Genomic DNA, 5453 nt, shown 5'->3' on the forward strand with positions numbered 1-5453 from the left:
GTCTAGTACCTGTGGGTGTGGGGAACCAGGAATGTGGGCACAGGCCTCTAACTACAGGTCCAGGGACCTTACCTGTCCCAACCTGTGCAGCATGGCAATGGAGCATGGGGAGAGGTGGAGCTGGGGAGAGGAGCTAATACCCAATGCCCCCTCCCAAGGGCCACCACCTTACCCTTTTCCCCGAGCAGTTACCTCTGCCAAGGCCTGAGCCTCCTGCAACAGATCCTCTTCTGCCAGTTCTGCAGTTGTCTTCTTCAGTGGGGCCCGCAGGCCCAGGCCTGGGGCAGAGGATGTGAGGGCAGGAACCCCCCCCCAAGCACAAAGCACCCACCTCCCATGGGAGGGTTTGGGAAGGGAGAAAGAGGGTTTTATGCCAGGGGAGACAATTTGTGGCCAGAGGGTATTCAGGCCCCGCCCAGTCCCACCCTTGCTCACACTGACCTGGGAGCTCTGGGAACAGGGCCTGGTCAGGCCTTCTGATGCCCTCCAGGGGGGCCAACCCCATCTGGGCTCCTTGCGTGGCAGGCAGTGCCAGCAGCAGGGCACAGCTCAGCAGTGCTGCAGTCAGCATGGCCTGGCTCAGCAGGAAGACGCACCACTTAGTCCCTCCTAATCCTTGGAGTCCCCTCTAGATGCCCAGATAGAGACCCCACAGAGAGGAGGAGTCCCTGCCCAACCTGAGAACTCACCTCTGCCTCCGGGATTCTTGCCTAGAGAGTTCCTGGCCACCCCGTGCCCTCGGCTTATATGGCAGGGCCTAATAAAGGGCCACACGTGACTGATCCCTGCAGCCAGGCTGTGAAGGGCCCTTCCTGGAGGGTGGGGGCACAGTTCAGACCCTCACTCCCTGAACCTGAGCCTTTTGTTCTCTAAGAGGGGTGCCTATCTCCAATTTGGGGTGAGGTTTCCAGGAGCCAATTACAATTTGGGAGCCAGAGAGGGTGCCCAGGGTCCCCAAATGTCCATGGGACAGGGACCTAGGAGCCGAGCAAGGCCGGAGCCATTAGCAGTAACAAGGCAGGCGGCCCTGAAAGCTTAATTTAATTTGTGGCCCCAGAGATGCTTACTCAACTCCTATGTGGCATGTTGTTTCCTGTGCTTCTAAGAATTCAGATCAAGGACATTGGAGAGGGTGATGGGCCAATGGCCACTGTTGGGCAGGGGTAGGTGCAGAACTAGACCCTGGGTTTCTTTGGAGGGAATGGGGAGGGAAAAACCCACCTAACCAATCCCAGGCCCTCCTGACTGCATTTCTGGTCCTCCCCTCCCTTTCTCCCTCCAGGTCTTTCCAAGACCCCCACTCCTGCTCCTGTCCCCAAACCCCTTTCCGCCTGGGGTTCCTGGAAGCCAAGGAAACAGAACGAACTGTTCCCTGGGTGGGTGAGCCACTGCAGAGTACAAAGCTTTCAGGCCGCCTGCCTCATTAGCGTTAATGGCTGCTCCCTTCCGCCCTGCGTTGTCAGTACTATCTATGCCTGGTCTCATCAGCACAAGGCTGGGGTGAGGACTGCCCTTTTGTGGAGATGGCAGGACATACAGGACCCCACTGCCCCTGCCTTCCCTCACCCCACTGCAGGGCTGTTTATCACACACGTGTCCATCTGGGAAAGGAATGCAGGCTGAATCAGCTTTGAGAGGATCACAAGGCCCCAGTGCACAAACTGGGTTGGCACAAAGCAATGGAAAAAAGATGAAGGGGGCCAGGTATGGTGGCTCACACCCCTAATTCCAGCATTTTGAGAGGCCAAGATGGGAGGATCACAAGGTCAGGGGTTTAAGAGCAGCCTGGGTATCATAGCGAGACCCCATTGCTACAAAAAATTAAAAAATAGCTGGGTATAGTGGTGCATGCCTGTAGTAGAGGCTGAGGTGGGAGGATGACTTGAGCACAGGGGTTCAAGGTTGCAGTTAGCTATGATTGCATCACCGCACTCCAGCCTGAGCGACAGAGCAAGATCCTGTCTCAAAAAGAAAAGAAGATAAAGGGTGGCCAGGCATGGTGGCTCATGTCTGTAATCCCAGCACTTTGGGAGGCCAAGGTGGGTGGATCACTGGAGGTCAAGAGGTCAAGACCAGTCTGGCCAATATGGTGAAACCCTATCTCTGCTACAAATACAAAAATTATTCAGGCATGATGGCACATGCCTGTAATCCCAGCTACACGGGAGGCTGAGGCATGAGAATCACTTGTAACACAGGAGGCAGAGACTGCAGTGAGCAGGGACTGCACCACTGCACTCCAACCTGGGCGACTGAGCAAGACTCCGTCTCAAAAAAAAAAAAAGAAAAAAGAAAAAAAAATGCTATTTAAAATGAAATGAAGCAATCCATACTCCCAACATTTGTATACACTGGGACAGCCAAGAAATTAAAATCATACCTCATTATGTCTTTTTTTTTGAGACAGGGTCTCACTCTGTCACCCAGGCTGGGCCTGGTCAGCACCCATGCTATGGAGAGCTCTTCATGGTCTGGTGCAGGCAGGGTGGGAGTGGGAGAAGTCTTCCCACCCAGGTGCTCAGTGTCTTACCTCACCTACGAGCAGTGGCTGTCTTCACCTGAGTATGTGCACACAGGTGTATCAGCCCCATAGGCAGTGATGGGCAAGGGCTGAGGCACTCACAGGGCAGCCCATGCCCCGGACGGTCCAGTGGGGGAGACATCAAGAAAACCCACCACCAAAACACAATGAGCTGTGATCGCGCCACTGCACTCCAGCCTGGGCGACAAAGCAAGATGCTGTCTCAAAAAACAAAAACAAAACTAAAGAAAAACACAGCCAGGTGTAGTGATTTACACCTTCTTGAGCCCAGGAGTTTAAGACCGGCCTGGACAACATAGTGAGACTCTGTCTCTACAAAAAAAATTTTAATTAGCTGAATGTGGTGGTGCACACCTGTAGTCCCAGCTACTCAGGAGACAGGGAGGAAGATAACTCGGCCCAGGAGATTGAGGCTGCAGTGAGCCATGTTGATGGTGGCTCATGCCTATAATCCCAGCACTTTGGGAGACTGAGGCAGGCAGATCACCTGAGCCTAGGAGTTCGAGGCCAGCCTGGGCAACATGGTGAAACCCAGTCTCCATTAAACAAACAAACAACAACAAAAAAAGTTTCATGGCCGGGTGCAGTGGCTCATGCCTGTAATCCCAGTATTTTGGGAGGCCAAGGTGAGCAAATCATGAGGTAAAGAGTTCAAAACCAGCCTGGCCAACATGGTGAAGCCCCATCTCTACTAAAAATACAAAAATTAGCTGGGCATGGTGGCACGCACCTATAATCCTAGCTACTCGGGAGGCTAAGGCAGGAGACTTACTTGAACCTGGACCCGGGAGGCAGAGGTTGCAGTTGGCTGAGATTGTGCCACCACACTCCAGCCTGGTGACAGAGTGAGACTCCATCTCAAAAAAAAAAAAAAAAAAAAGTTTCACTATGTGGGTGATTTTACTGGTAAGGAACCACCCTGATATTCCCAGGACAATGCTTGTTGGCAAAAGGACCTTCAGAAATATGTGGCATGTTCTGGGAGGAGGTTTTGGGAAACCCTGGGGGAGGCAGAGCCTCCTGAGTGAGGGTGGGGGCCCGAAACACAGGGACTCTGCAGGGAGGAGAAAAGGGAGAGTGTGCATGCTTGTGCCAGCAGACCACACGAGGACAGAGAGGGGTGCTCAAACCCTCTCCCTTCTCTTCTTTTTCCTCCTGCAGTGTACTCCCCTTCAAGGGCCCTGTTCCCACTTCGTCCAGGGGAGAGAGCAAGGGATGCAGGGAAAAACTGCAAGCACCTGTGGCCCTGTCAGTCAGGTGCTTTTTGAATCGGGGTTGATTTTGAAACCCCTACCCAGCCCGCTGACCCTGCCCCAGAGAGCACAGTCACGTTTCCTGTGAATCATCTGTAGGATTTCCTAAGGCAGAGGTTTCCTGGAGAGGCATGGTCTCCTCGGTCATTCAGGGAGGGGAGAAGGATGGATGGGGGTTCTCTCAGGCTGGTGTATTGAGCCCTGAGCTGGAGGGAATCTGTGATGGTTAATTTTATGTGTCAACTTGACTGGGCCAGGAATGCCGAGATATCTGGTTAAATATTATTTCTAGTTGTGCCTTTGAGGGTGTTTCCCATCCAATCCTTTGAGGGTGGGAATAAAACAAAAACATAAAGTTGGTGCCGTGGCTCATGCCTGTAATCCCACCACTTTGGGAAGCTGAGGTGGGAGACTCCCTTGAGCCCAGGAGTTTGAGACCAGCCTGGGCAACATAGGGAGACCCCATCTCTACAAAAAATTTAAAAATAGCCAGGCACAGTAGTGCATATCTGTGGTCCCAGTGACTCCAGACGCTGAGGTGGGGAGGATCGCTTGATCCCAGGAGGTTAAAGCTGTAGTGAGCCATGATCACACTACTACATTCCAGTCTATGCACACAAGACCTGTCTAAAAAAAGAAAAAAGAAAAGAAAGAAAGAAAACTGGAAACAATCCAAATATCCATCAACAGCAAAACGGATAATAACAGTATATTGATATAATTGGGCCAGGCACAGTGGCTCACACCTGTAATCCCGGCACATTGGGGGTGCATCACTTGAGCTCAGGAGTTCAAGACCAGCCTGAGCAATGTGACAAAACCCTGTCTCTTCAAAAATTACAAAAATTAGCCAGGCATGGTGGCGCAAGCCTGTAGTCCCAGCTTCTGGAGAGGCTGAGGTGAGAGGATCGCTTGAATCCAGGAGGCAGAGGTTGCAGTGAACCAAGACTGCGCCACTGCACTCCAGCCTGGGTGACAGAGTGAGACCCTGTCCCAAAAAAACAAACAAAAAAACAGTATGTTTATATAATTGACAACTATACAGCAATGAAAAGAGAATGAACTGCTGCTACACACTGCAACATGAATGAATTGCACAGACATAAGGTTGAGTGAAAGAAGCACGCTGGAGAAGAGAGGATGGTATGATTCCAGCCCTGTAACATTCAGACCCAAGGAAAATTTTAATAAATGGTAATAAAACACACAGTGGTTAACTCTGGGAGGGTGGGGAATTATTGACTGAGGGGGGAAATGAGGAAAACGTGTGAGGTGTTGGAAAGGTTTTGTATCTTGATCTGAGTGGTGGTCACACAGGTATATACATGTGTAAAATTTCATTGAACTGCACATTTAAGACTTGTGCATTTTGCCAGGTGCAGTGGCTCACACCTGTAATCCCAGCACTTTGGGAGGCCAAAGTGGGCAGATCACCTGAGGTCAGGAGTTCGAGACCAGCCTGGCCAACATGGTGAAACCTCGTCTCCACTAAAAATAGAAAAATTCGCCAGATGTGGTGGTATGTGCCTGTAGTCCCAGCCTCTCAGGAGGCTGAGGCAGGAGAATCACTTGAACCCAGGAGGAGGAGGTTGCAGTCAGCCAAGATTGTGCCTCTGCACTCCAGCCTGGGTGACAGAGTGAGACTCTATCTCAAAAAA

General features: G+C 51.7%; 1 protein-coding gene and 1 long non-coding RNA gene across 2 annotated transcripts in view; one reads left to right on the forward strand and one right to left on the reverse strand.

The window, feature by feature from the left end:
• AGRP (agouti related neuropeptide) overlaps window positions 1-830 on the reverse strand; it is a 2500-nt gene extending 1670 nt beyond the window's left edge. Inside the window, exon 1 of the mRNA XM_011996698.1 lies at window positions 690-830. The gene's annotated coding sequence lies outside the window, so the exon portion shown is untranslated. The remainder of the gene's footprint in view (window positions 1-689) is intronic.
• The window catches only part of LOC105551464, a 4701-nt gene extending 2863 nt beyond the window's left edge, over window positions 1-1838 (forward strand). The window contains exon 2 of the long non-coding RNA XR_001007865.1: window positions 1283-1838. This is a non-coding gene — a long non-coding RNA (uncharacterized LOC105551464). The remainder of the gene's footprint in view (window positions 1-1282) is intronic.
• Window positions 1839-5453: the final 3615 nt, after the last annotated feature.

Source organism: Mandrillus leucophaeus, unplaced genomic scaffold, assembly GCF_000951045.1.
Source record: "Mandrillus leucophaeus isolate KB7577 unplaced genomic scaffold, Mleu.le_1.0 Scaffold522, whole genome shotgun sequence".
Classification (NCBI taxonomy): Eukaryota; Metazoa; Chordata; class Mammalia; order Primates; family Cercopithecidae; genus Mandrillus; species Mandrillus leucophaeus.